At 50.2% G+C, this 19907-nt stretch overlaps 1 protein-coding gene across 2 annotated transcripts in view; it reads right to left on the reverse strand.

The window, feature by feature from the left end:
* Positions 1-19907, reverse strand: part of UBE2G1 (ubiquitin conjugating enzyme E2 G1) — a 390881-nt gene that overhangs the window by 103872 nt on the left and 267102 nt on the right. The gene's annotated exons all lie outside the window — the stretch shown is intronic.

The raw sequence follows: 19907 nt of genomic DNA on the forward strand, positions 1-19907 counted from the left end.
TGGAATATTTTTGGGATCGTGGACGGAGGCAGGCCAAAAGTAATGTTGGCTGGCGCCGAAGAGGCTGCTGGAGCTTTTATTGGGCCGGAGCCCGACGTGTCCTGGAGGACAGTTTTGGTTTTGCTGCTTTGTGCTGCACCAGGTCGCACTTGGAGCGTCTTTGAGGCTTTCGCGCCGACCAGGTCTGTCGAGGCGGTCGTCGACTTTTTCGGCGCCGGCGGGTCATCGAGTCGAGGGGCGGGAATGGCCGTCGACGTCTTCGATGCATGAGGCTTCGGTGTTGCCGTGGAAGCGATGTGAGACGCAGCCGGCAGTGTGACCTTTGGTGTCGGAGTCGATGGCGTCGACGCCGGGAACCGATCAGGTTTGTTGGCACCGAAGGCCTTTTTTCGCATGCCGACTCCGACGTCGGCCGCTTCAAGTTCGGCACCGAAGTCTGGCTTGGTGCGCTCGGTGCCGACGCGCTTCGCTGGCGTCGAAGGTGTGGAAGGCCTCGATCCGACCAGCGCCACTTTTGGTTTCGGTTTCGATTGAACCAGTGCAGCTTTCGGTTTCGGTTTGGAAGAAGGGAAACCAGCCGGTTTAGGTAATAATGGCTGCCGCTGAACGTCCGAGGCCGGGCCCGAGGGCGGGGCCGAAGAACTGCGGGATAGGTCTCGGGTAAGGCCCGAAGGCGATCCCTCGACCGGAGCCATAGACTGTGGCACTGGGCTCTCTTCAGTCTGAACGGGTAGGCCTTGCTCGTCATTGGAGCTACTCTCTTCGGCCCCTAAGGCCTCATCGTAGTCTCCTACCTCGGTGTCGTCTTCATCTCTGCGAAAGAGTGATTCGTCGACGTCGTTCGATCCGGAGTCATGTTCGGAAACGGGACTGGAGGGTAGGATCTCCAATTCTTCGACATCTTCGGTCTCGGCGTTGAATTTGTCTGCCGGGGCCGGTGCCGCGTGCTGCGCTTCGAGTCTTGCCGCTCGTCGAGTCCGTAGAGTCTTTTTGGAACGGAAACGGGCACAGGCCATGCATGTCGATTCGTCGTGATCCGGCGAAAGGCATTTGTTGCACACCGGATGGACGTCGATGTGGGGATATTTCGCATTGCATACCGGACATCTTTTGAACGGTGTCCTCGATTCCATCGTCGATGTCGTCGATGGGCAGGTAAGAAGCGAAAAGTCGGTGCTGAAAGTTGTTAAACTAACAAAGGAGTATCGAAACCGATCGAGAAAACAGTACCGACGCGAACTAAAGGCCTTTTGGCCTCGATAAAGTTTTTCCTAACTTGAGCTAAGATAGCACATCCGAACCCAATGGCGGGAAAAAACAATCTGAGGATGGAGAGGATGCCCATGCGCACTGTAGTCCAGGGGAGGAGTCACCTATCCCAGGATACCTCGAAGACTCTTCCAGGACAACAACGTGCAAACATCCGGACCCAACACTAGGCGGCGATCTATGCACAGATATGAATTCAGCAGCCCACATGCCTCGAACATACGACTTTCCTGAATTCACAAGACTTTACAGAAGTAGGCCAAGAAATAGTAGTACTAGAAAATATTTGTGAACTACATTTTAGCATGAGCAAAATATGCATGTGTAGATTTGCTCATGCGAAAATCCGAGCGTTTGCAAGTTTACTTCCCCTCCAACCACTTTTTTCCCAACCCAGGAAGAAGTTTTATGTCTGCAATTGTCAGGAGTAAATATCCAACCTTTCTCAGTATGGGAAAAGATTAGAGAAGAGTTGGTGAAAACCCTTAAAACATGCAAGTTAATAGGTTTGCACAGACTCAAAAGGGCATTCCAACCCTGAAACTGTTGCTTAACTTCAGCGCCAGTATGTAGATCTGCGGAAACGTGGCAACATAAGGGAATTGCTAGTATTCATACCCTGCTATGGAAGGAGCCCTGGCATATTCAGAGAGGCTATTTCGGAGTACTTATATAAGGGTATTGCTGCCATAATTTGTCACCGCATTACATGGCACAAAAGGGACAAGTGGATTTTGTTACAGGACAAGTAGATTTATGAAGTAACCTGCCCCATGGACAAGTAGATATTTTATTAAATTCCACACCCCTGCACAGGATAGCGTAACGCCTCTTTTTGTCCGTAATAGAACCAATTGGAGTATAGGGGAGGGACTTCCTTATGAGGATGCAGGTTCCCCGGGCAAATGACGAATATGAGGAAAAACAGGTGTAACTGGCCCAGCGCGTGGCAAAGGAGGGGGGCAGAAGGACTGAAATGCGTTTCCTGCAACATCGCACAATGTACCCCATGTCGGTCTAAATAGGAGAGTATGTGTCTGCGCTTACGGGGTTCCCTCAGTCCTCGTACATTCCAAAAGAGGAAACGGTAAGTGGGGGGTCTAGTGCTGTCAGTCATGGTGATCCCCCAGGTATCTCATTGGTGAGGAAAGACCTGAAACACATCGGTAGCGGTGTCTGGGTGTAAAGGTGATAGGTACAGCAGTGGCACGTGGCTTAGCGTATGGTCTATTTCTCAATTGAACCAACACACCCCTCCTTCCCTCCTTCCCCCCTTCCCCCTCCCTCCCTCACCCCTCCCACATCAGCAGCCCAAACCTGCCGTGGCTTTCGTCCCCTCCCCCCCTCATCACCCGTAAGGCCATGATCCCAACGTGGGAATATGGCTCGACCATTAACATCCCCAACAAAAGATTAACTGTCCTGGTAAGGTTTCACCTGATGGGTGGAGTCCAGAGGGCGACCAGGTGCTTCCTCGCCCGGGCGAGGGTGTTCGGGTGGTCTTAGGGAGATTCTACTTGGTCTACTGTCTGGTGCATCAGATAATTTCAATGAAGTCCTCCATCCCTGCAGTATAGTCACTCGAAGCAGCCAATGCCATCAGCTGGGCCAGGATCGTGGGTCTCTATCCCCTCACACATTATCCCCGGAAACCCACATCCCTGGAAATGTGAGCAATACCCCACGAGGGGGGGGGGGGACGTGGGGGGGACCAACAGCGACCCCCCCCCCCCGATGCTGGGGCTCCTTTCTCATGTCCACAGTCAGACCTTATGAGCGTGAGACTTCGTTCAGTATCATATGACTGGGAACACGTCACTCGTAGGGTTTAGCATTCACCGTTCACTCTACATCAGAAGTTCCTTCATCTTACGCCACACGGTGGGGTGGGGAGGAGTGTACCGTCCCAGGCCTTGGCAAGGTCTTGAGGAAATCCTGCGCCAGCTGTGGAGAGTTCAAAAAATGGTGCTTATTCTGATAGGTCACTTTGAGTCGGGCAAGGAAGAGCATCGCATAAGGAATATTGAGCTGCTGCAGCCGCCTCTTGACCGGGAGGAATTTCCTTCGCTGTTCTTGCACAGCCATGGTAAAGTCAGGATATAGAGAAATGCTCATTCCCTCGTATCGGAGCTGACCCCCGTTCCCTTGAAAGGCGCAAAGCTGTATCCCGATCCCGGTAGTTGAGCATCCTGGCGATTATCGGACAGGGCGATGCTCCAGGAACCGTGCGTGTCGCCAGCGAGCGATGGGCCCGCTCCACCACCAATACCGGAGAGAAGGCCTCCCTACCAAACAACGCGATTAGTAGGTGTTCCACATATTCCTCCATCCTAGCCGTGGACTAACGGCACTCCCAGAATGTGGAGATTGTTCCTCCGAGAAAGGGATTCCAAGTCCTCATTCTTGGCCGCTATTACTTTTAGGATTCTCTCTATTTAGAGCGTTTGCCGAAGTTGCGATGGAGGTGTCTTCCACATCAGAGATTTGTCTTTCCGCTTCCGTCAGGCGATCCTCATGCTTATCGACTGTGTGTAACCCCGTCCAAACGAGCATTCATGGAGTCCATTTTAGATTCTTTGGAAGCTTGGCTGGATTGCATAGCCAATAGTAGCTCCTTCAGGTCTGCAGTTGAGGGCGCCGGAGTGTCCATTGGATCGTCCTCAGGATCCTTTTGAGAACAGGTGCCCTTCCGCGCCTCAATAGGCAGCTTCGACTGGCGCACATCTGGCTTTCCCATGGGGGGCAGAGAAGGGGGGGGTGTGTCACTGCGATCCAGCGATGGCCCCAATCAATTGCGGGGATACCTTCAGCAAGTCAGAGCAGGAGGTATTCCGCCGTGCCCCTCTTTCACTTCTCCCCCTAGTACGCCCGTCAAGTAGTTGGACAGCCGCCCCCACACGCTTCGCACCCTCACTGACGCCAATATCGCCTCAGAATCCGCCTGACGGCCTTTTCGGTGGTAAGTTGCGGCTGTACCGCCTCGTCTCCTCCAGAAAACAACAGCGGCCAGCCAGGCGTTAGCAGCAGGGCAGTGCCTACCCAGCCATCCATCGCACCTGTGACCAGGAGAAATATCCAGCAAGAGCAATGCCCCCAACTCCTAGTCCGCTTCACCCACACCACCAACCCTCAAATTCCAGGCAGTGGGGTTCAGGGCACAATAAGGTAGACACGGTGCGAATCCAAGGGCAAGGCAACACAGGATAGGCAACTCCACTACTGTGGCCTCTTAACTATGGCATAGCTAGGCCTCACTGGAATGTTGGGTGAGAGGGGGCAGCCCGTCCCCCCCCAGTCAGCACACAACGCCCCCCTCAGCAATGGGGCCAGCACAGCTTCTTGCGGCACTCTGCACCTCGCCGCATCAAAGCGCCTGCTTCCTTTCCGAGGCAGTTCACACATGTAGCCCTTGGGCGCAAGGGCACCCTGCAGAGCGAGCAGCGCGGCAGCAGTCCCCCGCTCCTACCGCCGCCGCGCGGGAGTGGCACCCGGCCTCGGGGGATGATGCTCCCTGCCCGGGTCCAAAGCAGCAGCGTCTTGGGTTCTGCGACTCGGCCGCCACCCGCTCCTACTGTAGCCGCGCTGGAGCGGCAGCCGGCCGCGGGGGATGACGCTCACTCACCGGGTCAGGAGCAGCGGCGGCCCTGGGTCCGCGACTCAGCCCCTCCTCAGCCGCGCACTCCTACGCTACTCCGCTCAGCCGCAGCAATACATCCGCAGCGCCGCAACCCTCAACACGGCAGGGAGCTCCGGGCCAGCATCAGGCGCCACCTTCCTTCCCGCACACAAGGATCTCTATCTCCGGCAAGCCACTGGACGCAAAGCCCCTGCTGGGCGCCGATCCGCTTCTCAGTGTTCCGCCGCCATTTTGTGCTCCGAGGTGGAAAGGATCTCTGGCAATTTCGGCTGGATCAAAGTCAGATTCCTCCGCAATTTCAATGTAGATGGGCTGCCAGCATGTTTCCGACGCATCTTTGTGCGATTTTAGCGCGTCTATGCTCCCAAGTTTTCAGGATAATAGCCGGATCGGACCCCAAACAGCAAGAGCCTCACGCAAGTGCGGCCATCTTGCTTGGCGCCCTCTAGTGACCCGTGCATTTTGTATCTATTCTATATTTTAATTTCTATTTTTCCAGGATTTTTATAAATAATATTGTAACGCACATGCACTTTATGCTATTTGTATCTCGAATAATGAAAGTTATATTGGGATATTTGAAAGAATGAATTGTATTGTATTTTTTTTATCCGTGCTTTTATGGCCGTAACGGCCGAAACAAAGAATTTGACTGACAAATCATTACGTGCTGAAATGCATTTTTACCCATAGATAAATGATTATCAAACTTTTTACCTTATCTTTGTAATTCTATGAATTCTTTTCAGTCTCCTGTGTTTGACTAAATATTTTTAAGCTTTTAGTTTTTCTGTAAAGTTAACTTTAGAAGTTGCATCAGCTTTCAACATAATTTGAAGAGTTGGTGACTTCTTTGAACAATTTATTCAATGTAATTAAAAAATGCTTTCAATGCAGTCTTAACATGCTGTAATAGCACTATTATTGCCATTTGTCAACGTAACACAAGTACTTAATTAACATTTTTGCTACTAAAAAACACCCCTGTGCAATTTGTTGCCCACAACAAATCTTGTGAACTTCCCGCATCATGTGCTGTCAAACATAAGGCAGATGTGGAAGGAAACTGCCCCAGACTACTTAGAAGTGTTTGATATGCAAAAATTCTGGTAAATATACTGACAGGATGTTAAAAGGTAAAGGGCAGTCATCCACTGATTCATGTAGTTACAATAATAGAGGTCTTTGAGAAACACCTTTTTTATAATCCTACTGTAGAACAATCATGTTTAAAGTAATTTAGAACATATTCAAACATCCAATGTGCCACTCACTTGTTTTAAAGAGAGGAAATAAAAATATCAACAACTGCCTGGTTTGTGCACTTTTTCACTGGACAATGACAAATACCTCTAAATCCTTCTCATAACATATTTGTAATTCCTGCAACTTTCCTAAAGCAAGGGTAGAATGACACTGTGCCCTCCTTTTCCAAATGTTTTGGTCTGTTTCACAAAGTGTTACCTCCCAGGTGCTTTAAAACTGATCTCCTATTTGAGTTTTTTTTTTTATAGGATGCTACTTTAAGTCACATGTTTAACCCTTTTGTATATCAGTACCACACCTGTCTTCCTAAAGCCCACTGGCAGCTAAGGATATCTTTTTAAAAAATGGCCATTTGAATTCAGAAGGAAGCGGAAGAGAAATTCACATTTCCCCGATTGCATAGTTAAAAAAGTTAACTATCGTAATAATGGGGTTATCTCCCACACAGTACATAAGAAAGAAGTAACAGGCTCCCTCTCAAATTTACAAGGGGCTAGCTTGAAAAGCTAATATATAGGAGATAAACAACCAATTAGATCACAAGACATTAGAATACAAGACCCTAAGAACAAATGGAGCTCGAAATCAGTACATCGTACAATGCAATAAATTATATGACTTGAGAGATAAAGCAGGCAAATTAACTGTAGGCAAGATGAGGGTAATCTGTGGGTGAGGAAAGTGTCCCAAATAATGCAAGAGCAACTACAAATTCTGACAATAATATTAGCGGATCATCTTGAATCACTTGACACATCAATAAGATACGACGACAGGGGACTATCAGACTTTATTAAAAACATCCTTTCACTCTGATTACCTCAGGATGCAAGGGATATGCTAGAAGAGAAGCAAAGAGAAAATTGCAGATGACATTTCTCAGATGCAATGTACAAGGTATCCGATTCCAACAAACTCCCCATAACATTTTAAAAGGGATTATCTAGCAAACTGGCAGGACATTTACTCTCGATACATAAATAAATCTGGCATATTTGAGAATTTCCTGAAGATCTCTAAAGGAAAACATTGAGGCAAGGCAGTGAAACTCAGTAAAATAATAGAGTCACTGGTGCACCTTGATTAGTCCGGGTTTATCCCAAACAGAAGCACATGGATGAACCTCAATCATTCGGTTGTATGGTAGACACAAAGCTGTACAAGATCTAACAGTGGTACTCTCACTAGATGCTGCTAAAGCACTTGATGTGCTGCAATGGTCTTTTCTAAAGTTAATTCTTACATAAAATTGAGATGGATCTGAATACCTATCACAAGTACAACGCGTGTAAAAGAAACAGTTGGCAATAGTCAAAGTTAATGAATGGTGTGTGTGCTATTAGAGGATTACTAAATCCCGAAATAATTATTGTACCACCAAACAGACCATTGAAAGATTGATAGAGACTATTTTCCAGACATTTGGCACATACTTCGGGTTTAGTATAAATTGGGATTAACCCAAATGTACATAATGATGCAATGGTCACACAATACTCAATTTAGAAATCCATTTAAGAAAGCACATAATCGCTTTCTATACCTAGGTATCCGTGCACCCACAATAGCTCTAGCACTTTAAAAGTGAAGTGCACTATTTTAGGAACTTCCCCTTTAAGTTGATGGGGAGGGTGGTGCTATGTAAAATGATAACTCCCCAAATTGCTGTATACCCTTCAAACTCCTCCTGGAGTTCAACATTTATTTTAGATTTCCAAAAAGTAGATAAACTCAGTAGAATTGTGGAATAGGAAAATGAAGAATTATGGACTGGGAAAACTACTAGAATGCTAACCAGAACTTGCGTGAATTGTCTCTGATGGAGGAACAACTCTGCCCAATAAGGGTAAATATTACTGGGCGTCCTAGCTTACCGCGGTCAATGAATTTACCTTTTCCACTCAAGAACGACAGTCTCGTAGAACTGACAGACAAGCTATGGGTAAACAAGGGCACTTGGCATACCTATGCAGAAGTACTAGTGAGATTAAGCTGGCCTATCACAGACCAGCAGCAATTTAAGCTTGGTACGCAGCCACAATAGAACATGGCTGGAAACATGTTCTGATGAATAATACACCATTATGGGTTGGAAAATACATATAGAGCTTGAAGGGTTTATTAAGTGGCGACACCTGATCAGTATTTGAACTCTAGGAAATGTTTGGAAACAAAGCAACATGAAATAGTTTGAGGAACTCCAGATTCAATTCAATCTCACTAGACATTTCTCAGTTCAAGAGACGGAAACAATTCTGTACTAAAGTTACATGTAACTCTAGAGACAGATTTAAGAATTTACCACATTGGCAAATAAAGTTATATCTGAACTTATGACCAAATAGCTACCTCATTGATAAACAAAACTTTGATAAATTTCACACTAAACACACTGGGTAGGCATGGAGGGAGAATTGGGGGCAGTGAAGGACTGGAACAGGGATGAACCAATCCAATACCTCAGGAAAGTAGCAATCTAGTTGGGATTTTGTTGGCTACAACTCCAAATACTACACACAGTCTATTATACCAGGGTCTAAATGGCAAGGCTCAGAAGTGCTAAAAACGATTTTTTTTCTGGGAGGCAGCAGTCAACACCCATGTTCTTTTGCTTACTTACTGGTCCCCCTCCTTAAGTTCGGAGGTGCATGCCTCTATGTGTTATGACCATTTCGCTGTTTTGCCTCCCTTGTCTACTTCACGTGTTCAGGAATCTTTGTAAAGCACTTCGATACCCTCTTGGGTCACGCTCGCGCTATATAAAACATTTTAAATAAATAAATTAATAGAATAAAGTAGGGACCCTCCTTCACACAATTTGAGACTGGTCCAAAGTGGAGAGATCATGAAAAGCAACAAGGGCCCCCTGTCCGATAGATGTATAATTCCTAGGGCAGGGTACTATGCAAGTAAAGTATAAATCCCTAGGCAATATAATTGAAAAGTATTTAATCTGTCGATATATTTGCGCCCCTCTGGTGCACTTTTATTTCCAAAATTCAGAGTGTAACAAAACCTAAATAACACTTACTAAATTTAAAAACAATCATTTAATGACATGTTAAAAAACATTTCAAAATACATTTAAAAAAAATATGTAAATGTTAAAACAAATTCTAACTCTTTTTCATACATAAACACAATTACATAAGTAACAATTCTTGGTGGCAGACAAGTTGAATCTTTTTCGAAAAAGCAAATATATTGACAGATTAAATACTTTTCAATTATATTGCCTAGGGATTTATACTTTACTTCCAAAGTGGACAGATTACATGATGCAAGCATCACTGGTTACAATGGGAACGGACCCCAATCTCTCTATTCTGGGAATATTGCCGAAAGAACTCCCAAATACCCCCAAAAGTTTACATTATAGGACTTCAGGAGGCCAGGAGATACCTTGCATGGCACTTTGATACCAGAAATATTCCGACCATTACAGATTTTTGACAAGCAATAAAGATTTGCTAGCTTAAAAGAACTATGAAAACGAAGGTTCCCCTCAAAAAATATAAAAATCTCTTGGAAAATAGGGAGAAATAGTGTGGAATTGATTGATTCTTCAGAATGGGAGATTATTTTTTTTTTCTTCTCCTCAGACTGCTCTCCATACCCTGGTCACCGCCCATCCAAGTGGTTGGCAGTTAAGGATGGACAGTTTGTTTAAATAATGAAAAATGAATACAAATGTTTAATTTAAGGGGGCGCTAGAGAGCCCGAAGCAAAATGGCCGCACTTTGTGCTGCTGTGCTGGTCGAGGTAATCATCCGACAAATAACCTGCATCCGCACCGCCATCCAGCGGTAACAAGATCATATCCTGGCCTCTCAACATGTGAGGAACGTATTGCTGACTTTAATATCGCCGTTCCAGATGCCTGTGAGCGGTTCTGGGCAGAAGTCGGAATTGAGCAACATGGTGGCTCCAGTGGATTCCCTTTGCTCAGGCCTGCTCGCAGTGCTGTAACTGCTGTCGTGATCTTGACCTCGCTGTCTCAGGGAATGTGACGGCAGAGGGCTATGTCTGATCAGACTCCCTCATCGCCGGAGAACACTCGGTAAGGGATTGCTGCCGCGATACGCGCCTGCAGGCGACCGCTCTGCCACAGCCTCGACATACGATTGGCATAGCAGAGGAGGCGGTGTGTGACTGGACTGCTTTACCGCTTTTCCGGCACGAGCCCTGAGGGTGCCGCATAATGAGAGGCTGCTGCAGTGTGCGCCAGCGCAATATCGAAGCCTATGACGGAATAGCATCGGCCTAGAATGCCATCAACTAGAGCGACTGCCTGCAGACACATCCATAACACCTAGTAGTGCCACTAATCCCAACTTACTTCGCTGCCCTGCTGTGTGGACCCTGGCCCGGAGGCTGTGTGGTTGTTCGTGACAGTTGGTGCAGACATCGAGACACTGTGCTGCGGCCTTGCGTCCTCGCTGCCCGGGGTGGCATGGTCTGAGACACGGCAGCCTAACTGCGGGACTGCCAGCTGAACTCCCCAGTCACAAGGACTCCATTGAACCAGCACGGGCCTGCGATCGACGGGCCTGTATGCTGGCTCCTGGCATGTAGGGAATTGCTTAAGTACGATATGCTATATTACTCAGGCAAGTGTTGTTAAGAGTGCTGAACGAGAGTTGCTGAGACATCACCAGATTGCCAGGACTGTTGTGTGTGAGCTCTAGGCTCGCAGGCAGCTAACCTGGATATTACAGAATCACGCAGGCTGGGTGTGACAGTGCAGTACATTGCTGTCCCGCCATATCGCATGACTACAACACCCGCTGATCAAACACCAACTGGACTGAGGTAGTCAACACTGACACATACGCTGTGATGGGATGTGAAGGTGAGGCTAAATGCCTGTATTTTGTGCAGAGTGAGGTCCTGTTCAACAGTTAAGTGAAGGTCCGCCGCGGCTGTGTTACTGCTTGCCTCCAGTTTTTAGGCTATGGAGGATGGCGAACTGAGCTTTGGACACAATTAATGATCTGCACGGCGACTCGGGAACGATTGGAGGGGGGGCTACACCACATAATCAATCAATCAATCAATGACACTTGTAGAGCGCGCTACATACCCGTAGGGTCTCAAGGCGCTGGGGGGGGGGGGGGGGGGGGGGGGTGCCGCTACTGCTCGAACAGCCAGGTCTTCAGCTTCTTCCTGAAGGAGAGGTGGTCTTGGGTCAGGCGCAGGTCGGGGGGGAGGGAGTTCCAGGTCTTGGCGGCCAGGTAGGAGAAGGACCTTCCTCCTGTAGTAGCTCTTCGGATGCGGGGGACGGCGGCGAGGGCGTGGTTGGCTGAGCGGAGGTGGCGTTTGGGGGCGTAGAAGTTGACTCGGCTGTTGAGGTAACTCGGGCCACGGTCGTGTAGAGCTTTGTGTGCGTGGGTGAGGAGGCGGAAGGTGATTCTTTTGTTGACGGGGAGCCAGTGAAGGTCTCTCAGAGGTCCGGAGATGTGGCTGGTTCGTGGGATGTCGAGGATGAGTCTGGCTGAGGCGTTCTGGATCCGCTGGAGTCTCTTCTGGAGCTTGGCGGTGGTACCGGCGTAGAGGGCGTTGCCGTAGTCCAGACGGCTGGTGACGAGGGCCTGGGTGACGGTCTTCCTGGTCTCGGTGGGGATCCACCAGAAGATCTTCCGTAGCATGCGTAGGATGTTGAAGCATGTCGAGGAGACTTTGTTAACTTGCCTGGTCATGGAGAGGGAGGAGTCCAGGACGAAGCCCAGGTTGCGTGCGTGGTCTGTCGGTTTGGGTGCGGTGCCCAGGGCGGGAGGCCACCAGGAGTCGTCCCAGGCGGAGGGTGAGGAGCCCAGGATGAGGATCTCCGTCTTGTCCGAGTTCAGTTTCAGGCGGCTGATCGTCATCCACTCGGCTACCTCTTTCATCCCGTCGTGCAGGTTGGCTCTGGCGGCGGCGGGGTTGTTGGTCAGGGAGAGGATCAGCTGGGTGTCGTCGGCGTAGGAGATTATGCTGAGGTTGTGTTTGCGTACGATGGCCGCGAGGGGGCTCATGTAGACGTTGAAGAGGGTGGGACTCAGAGATGATCCTTGGGGGACGCCGCAGATGACTTCGGAGGCCTCTGACTTGTGCGGTGGTAGGCGGACTCTCTGTGTTCTTCCGTCGAGGAAGGAGATGATCCATTCCAGCGCCTTGTCCTGGATTCCGACGTTGCTGAGGCGCTGTACTAGGGTGCGGTGGCAGACAGTGTCGAATGCCGCGGAGAGGTCCAGGAGGATGAGGGCCGCTGTTTCTCCATTGTCCATCAGGGCTCGGATGTCATCGGTGGCGGCGATGAGGGCGGTCTCGGTGCTGTGGTTGGCTCGGAAGCCGGACTGTGAGGGGTCGAGGGATCCGTTCGTCTCGAGGAAGGCGGCCATCTGCTTGTTGACGGTCTTCTCGATGACTTTGGCTGGAAACGGCAGAAGCGAGATGGGGCGGTAGTTCTTGAGGTCGGTGGGGTCCGCTGTTGGTTTCTTGAGTAGAGCGCTGAGTTCGGCGTGCTTCCAGCTCTCCGGGAAGATGGTGGTGTCGAAGGATGTGTTGATGATGTCTCGCAGGTGGGGTGCGATGACAGCGTCGGCCTTGTTGAAGACGTGGTGAGGGCAAGGGTCGGTCGGTGATCCGGAGTGGATGGAGTTCATTGTGCGGATGGTGTCTTCGGTGCTGATCGGGGTCCAGGCGTGAAGGATGGTGGTGGGGGGTGGTTGTTCGGTCGCGGTGTGCGTTGGTTGGTTGTTGAAGCTGCTGTGTATGTCCGTGATCTTGTTGTGGAAGTATGAAGCGAGGGAGTTGCAGAGGTCTTGCGATGGGGTGATGTCGTGGTTTCCTGCGCTGGGGTTGGAAAGTTCTTTCACGATGTTAAAGAGTTCCTTGTAGTTGTGTGCGTTGTTGTCCAACCGGTCCTTAAATGCTGTTTTCTTGGCGGCGCGGATCAGCTGGTGGTGTTTCCGGGTGGCCAGTTTGTAGGAGGTCCTGTTGTCCGGTGTCGGTTCCCTTCTCCAGACTTTCTCGAGGGCTCGGCAGTTCTTCTTGGAGCTCTTGAGTTCGTCGGTGAACCATGGGGCCTTCTTGCTGCCGGGTCTGCTAGGCGGGGTCCTCAGAGGGGCGAGTTCGTCCGCGCAGTTGCTGATCCACTTCGTGAGGTTGTCGGCGGCCTGGCTGGGGTTCGCTGAGCTGGCAGGGGGGTGCTGACTCAGGGAGGTGGCGAGCTGGTCTGCTGTGATCTTGTTCCAGCTTCTGTGGGCGGCCTGTTGCTGGTGGTGGTGGGTCGTCGTTCTCTTGAAAGTGAAGTGGACGCAGCTGTGGTCCGTCCATTGAAGCTCTGTGGCGTGGCTGAACTCGATGTCTGTGCTGGAAGAGAAGACTGCGTCGAGTGTGTGTCCGGCGAGGTGGGTGGGGGTGGACACCAGTTGCTTGAGTCCAAGGTTGGCGAGGTTGTCGAGCAGGGTGGTGGTGTTGCGGTCGTTGTTGTTTTCCAGATGGAAGTTGAGGTCTCCCAGGAGGATGTAGTCAGCGGAGGGGAGGGCATGCGGGCTGACGAAGTCGGCGATGTCCTCGCTGAATTGTGTGCGTGGTCCCGGGGGTCGGTAGATCAGGGTGCCTCTGAGGGTGGTGTTCGGGTTGGTGTGGATCTGGAAATGCAGGTGTTCGGCGGTTGTCAGGGTGTCGTCGGTGCTGGTCGTGAGACGGATGGTGTTCCTGTGGATGATGGCGATGCCTCCTCCCATCTGGTTGGCGTTTCGGTCCCTCCGGGCGATCTTGTAGCCCTCTGGGATGGCGATGGCGATGTCGGGAGCTGAGGATGCGTTCATCCAGGTCTCCGTGAGGAAGGCAACGTCAGGGGCTGTGGCGTCTAGGAGGTTCCAGAGTTCGATGGCGTGTCTGTGGACGGAGCGGGTGTTGATCAGGATGCACTTGGTGGGTGCTGCTGGCGTTCGACTTGGTGGGTGCTGGTGCGAGGCAGGTCCGGGTGCAGGTGAACTTGCAGGCGTGGCAGCTGAAAGGTCCGTGGGTACGTCGTGGAGTGGCTTGGTGGCAGTCTGGAAGTCGGCCGGTGTTGAGAGCGGTGAGGGTGGTGGCGGCGTACGTCCGGCGGGTCGGTCGGGAACGTCGAGGTTCAGGGTTCCTGGCACTGGGCGCGGTCCAGGCGCAGACGGGCTTACCTTTGGCGCGCCTTCGGCGCACAATCGGCGCGCCCGCTGCGCGTCAACGCTGCGCGTTCGCACGGTCGCCATTTAAGGCGAAGTGCGCGGGTGGGCGGAGCAGCTGGGAGGCGGGAGCGGGGAGGGTACAGAATACAAAAAAGGGCGGGGAAAAGCGGCGTTTGGCGGGAAGGGAGGGCGGAGGGCGGCGGGCAACAAGGAAGGAAGGCAAAACACGGGGAAAACGAAATTGAGACAAAACAGGCACAAAGATTCGTCAAAACAAGGGAAAAAACGGGTTAATGACAAGCAGGCACAAATTCACGTGAAAACAAAGGGCAAAACAACCGCAGCGGCGGCAATCAGGAACGAGGCAGCAGCGAGGCACAGGGATGCAAGGGGCACACGCAGCAGCTGGTGGCCGTGCGGCGCGGGGGTGTCCCACAAGTGGGTCACACTCACCTGCGTCGCACGGTCGCCATTTAAGGCCAAGTGCGCGGGTGGGCGGAGCAGCTGGGAGGCGGGAGCGGGGAGGGTACAGAATACAAAAAAGGGTGGGGAAAAGCGGCGTTTGGCGGGAAGGGAGGGCGGAGGGCGGCGGGCAACAAGGAAGGAAGGCAAAACACGGGGAAAACGAAATTCAGACAAAACAGGCACAAAGATTCGTCAAAACAAGGGAAAAAACGGGTTAATGACAAGCAGGCACAAATTCACGTGAAAACAAAGGGCAAAACAACCGCAGCGGCGGCAATCAGGAACGAGGCAGCAGCGAGGCACAGGGATGCAAGGGGCACACGCAGCAGCTGGTGGCCGTGCGGCGCGGGGGTGTCCCACAAGTGGGTCACACTCACCTGCGTCGCACGGTCGCCATTTAAGGCCAAGTGCGCGGGTGGGCGGAGCAGCTGGGAGGCGGGAGCGGGGAGGGTACAGAATACAAAAAAGGGCGGGGAAAAGCGGTAATCCTACCAAAACCCACCTGCTTGGGTGCTCGTTCTATGTGGGAAAGCACCGCGTCTACTCGTACGACGGTGTGCCCCTCCAACTGGCACTCCTTACTTGTGCGGAGCGCTGGCTGGCTGTTCTACCTCAAACGACGATACCTCAGCTATCACACAGGCGGATCCCTCCGAGTAACAGCACCGAACCGTGGGCAAGACAGAAACAGCAAGCCAAACTAAACTTTGAGACCAGGAGGCTCACTACATCTCAAACCTTCAGATACTGAACCAGAACTGGAGGCGGGCACCAGCAGCAAATTGGAACGCATGATGCTCAGTATGCAACAAAGTCTGCAGTCCATTGACAGCAAGATCGATAACCTTAATCTGCGGATGGACAATATGACAGCGAAACTCGATAAACATGTCTCAAAGATAACTGAAGCAGAACAACGCATCTCGGCGACTGAAGACCACATGGAGGTTGTTGGTGCGTCGTGCTCTAGTATGGAAAAACTCTTAGCGGTGATTCAGGCAAAGAATGAAGATCTTGAAGCTTGCTCACGTTGTAATAATCTGCGGATTACAGGGGTGCCAGAGTCCACCAATACGGGCACTTTTCAAATTTGCTGGTTGTAGAACATGCTCACAGATCCCTAGCACCCAAACCAGTGTGTGGTGCTCCACCACGCCCCATTATTTCCAGACTCCTCAACTATTGTGACCGCGATACAGTGCTTCGACTGGCCAGAGAAAAAGGGGCTACCACTTATCAAGGCATGCAAGTGGTGTTGTTCCCGGACTTCACGGTGACCGCGCAGCAGGCACGGCGAGAATTCCATCCTGTGAAAATGAAACTGCAGGCTTTGAAAATTCAATACGCAATGCTGTATCCAGCACGGTTATAAATACCACATGCAGGCAAGGCTAGAATTTTCAAAAGAAGCCATATAGTATGTGCGGCAGATTGAGCGGCAGGGATCATCACGGACGGCAGGCGACGACGCAGAGGACTGAGCGGGTGAGCTACATAGCGGACGCAGAGGACTGAGCGCGGGAGCTACATAGCGCTATGCGACTGGGGGCAGCGCACAGAACATGAACTGATGCAACTAAGAGACTGATTGATGGCATTGCATTGTCTACTCTGCATAGCTTATGATTGCTGCGCTGCGGTATGCATTGCTCTCATGTTGGGTTGTACGCTATAAGAGTACCTGTGGATGGGGTGTTTCCGATACCTACCTTGACCCTCCCCCCCTTGTAACTAAACGGGGAGCTGACGGCTACTGGCAACCCCCCCGAGAGGGTATACCCCAAATTAGTTCAAGGTTAAACTAGGGCACCACCTGAGGTGTTATTCTTAGACAAAGACATGCTGTTGCATGTATGTGGTTATGTTTTTCGGGAGGGGATGCTTAGCATAATTGGGATGCTGAAGTGGGTGGAGGGGGTTGTTGGGGAACTATATGCATATGGAACTGAGTTGGGCACACAGCATTGGTTGCTATTGGTACATACAGGTTCAGGCAACACGAGTCGACACTAGCATATTGGGCGGTGTATGGCAGGCGTTAAGACTAATGTAATCTCATGGTTAACATGGAATGTTAGAGGCCTCAATAACCCTTAGAAAGTGAGGCAAGTATTAGCCTATTTAGATCGACACAATGTCCAGGTGGCTCTGCTACAAGAAACTCACCTCACTAAACACGCAGTGTTAGCAGTAGCCACTAGATGGGTGGGTGTGCGATTGGCCTCATCTTACTCCTCTTATGCGAGGGGTGTTTTGATATTGATTAAAAGAGGTGTCTCTTTTGAACCCATGCATGTGGAGGAAGATGAATTGGGGCGATACATACTGGTGCAGGGTATGCTGTGTGGTACACGTGTGATCATTGCAAACATCTATGGACCTAACACAGATAACCCGGTCTTTTATGAGACACTATGGGGTAAAATACACAAATTGCCTCCCTCTGCAATTATATGGGGGGAGGCAGGTGGGGGGGGGGGGGGTTAATTTTGTATTGGTGCCAGAGGAAGATTGCCTGACCTCAGCAAAGCCTATGCTTAAAAAAGCAGCGCTCTGTAACTTATGGTATGATGGACTGGAGATTGCTGGACATTTGGAGACTACGGCACCCTGGTTTGAAAGAGGGCACGTGGCATTCTTATGTGCATCAATCCTGGTTGCGCATTGACTTTTGGCTGGTCACGATCAATGTGAATACATGGACAACGAATGTCCAGCATTTACCTAAAACCTTGTCGGATCACTCCCCAGTTTTGCTCAACATGTCCATACCCACGCACACTCCCTTGCAGTTTCAATGGCAGTTGCAGTCCTCCTCCTTACTCGATCCGGTTTTCTGCAAAGGCTTTAGGGAAGCTATCTCAGACTACTTTTTACATGATAGAGGGTAAGTGCAGAGTGTGGGCACGTCTGGGAAGCATTCAAAGTGACCATACGGGGAGCATGTATAGGGCTACAATCTGGGGTTCTTAAGTCACTGCGTGGCACCATGAGTAAGCTGGAACAAGAATTGGGACGCCTGGATTGCGAATATGAAATTACAGCAGATCCCGCTACATTAGCAAATATTAGAACTAAGATTACAGAGTATAATGAAGAGGCAGATCATGAAGTGCGTCACATGTCGGGCAGCTGGAAAACCAGATACTATGGTGAAGGGGGTAGGCCTGGGAAGGCGTTGGCTAGCAAAATTGCAGACCCATGGGGTAAGAATTATATAGTTAAAGCCATCACAGGGGATGACAATGTACACTATGATACACCCAGTATACTTAACACGTTCGTGCAGTATTACCAGACAAAGTATGCAAGCAGACAATCGGCAGGGGAAGCAGAAATAATGCAATACCCGGATATCACGCTTGTGTGGCTCTCGCGTAAGAAGAAGAATTTTCTAATGCACCCAATACTCTTGATGACATTCGGGAGGCCATCACCACATTGCCGAATGGAAAGGCTACGGGTACAGATGGCTTGCCAGCAGAGTTTTATAAGGAATACATTGATATGTTGGCCCCCTGTCTTCTTGAGATGTATATGGAATCGTACGATGAGCAGCGCCTCCCAACCAGTCTATGGGAAGCACTGATTATAGCATTGTTAAAGCCTTGAAAGGCGCCGGACAGTTGTGAATTGTATAGGCCCTCATCCTTGATCAATACCGATGTTAACATTTTTGCGAAAGTGCTGGCTAACCGCCTGCGTCTGCTCCTCCCCGTTATGGTTCTTCCTGATCAATCGGGTTTGTGCCCGCTAGATCTACATCACACAACTTGCATACGTTATTTGCGGTGCCACATGTGCTGGAACCAAATTTGGCTGCAGTGGCATTCCTACTGGACGCTGCTAAGGCCTTTGATTCCATTTCCTGGACGTATAGGTTTGCAATTTTACACCACATGGGGGGTGCTCTTCATTTTTACAAACTGGATTAAATTATTATACACGGACCCTGCAGCACGCGTAAGGGTCAATGGACAGACGTCGGACACATTCAAGATGCAGCGTTGTACACGGCAAGGGTGTCCACTGTCGCCCTTATTATTTGCGGTGGTGTTGGAACCACTAGCGTGCATTCTACGGCAACGATACAAGCAGGCAGCGCTGCGCTTTTATCAGCAGCCTTCAGCAGTTTCCATGTACGCAGACGACATGGTGCTTTATGTACGAGATCCCGCAACCCATTTAGAACAACTTATAAGAGAATATATAATGTTTGAATGGTACTCAGGACTAGGGATAAATTGGGCTAAATCAATTATCCTGCCCCTGACCAATAGCACTCAACAGATAGAGCTGGGCTACCCATTGGAATGGAGCGCAGACCCGGTGAAATACCTGGGGATATGGATTCCTAGGGATTTGCAGGTGGTTGTACAAACTAATTATGGAAAAGCCATCACACGGCTCGAAGACCAAGTGGATAGATGGATAAAACTGCCGTTGTCATTTGCCAACAGGATAGCACTGATGAAAATGATTGTGCTTCCACTGTTTTTATATTTATTTATGAATATGCCTGTACGTCTAACGCACAATTTCTTTGCTATGCTTCGCTATTTGCTAATCACACTTGCATGGGGAGGAAAAAAAACGAGAGTTAAATGGGAAGTCTTAACACTCCCTCATGACATGGGTGGGTTCACTGCTCCGGACTTACAGCTGTACTATCTCTGCACAAAGGTGCATTACGCCTACTACTGGCAACAGGCACCGGCCTACATCCCCCATGTTGCGATAGAAGCAGGTGCAGTACATCAGATACCGCTTAAAGCTATGATTGTAAACAAGCACACCGTATGTGAAAAGGAGGAGATAGATACAGTGCAATGCACGGCCGGAGCATGGCAGGAACTTGGGAGGCGAGCGCAGAAATTGCCGCTTTACGCGCCAAATATGCCACTCTTACGCCATGCTGCGATCTCAGTGTCAGGGGAAACTGGTGCACTTAAAATTCTTAGAGGTAGGAATGCAAACTAGGGGTGATGTGTTTCCTGGGGATCAATTTGTGGAGGTCTCAGCGTTCCTCGAAGATGGAAAGAATGCTGCAATGTGAATATTTGTATACACCAGATTGCGCTCCACTTTGCGTACGATGTACCCACAGTTTCCTGCAG

Source organism: Triturus cristatus, chromosome 3_2 (assembly GCF_964204655.1).
Source record: "Triturus cristatus chromosome 3_2, aTriCri1.1, whole genome shotgun sequence".
NCBI classification, from domain to species: Eukaryota; Metazoa; Chordata; class Amphibia; order Caudata; family Salamandridae; genus Triturus; species Triturus cristatus.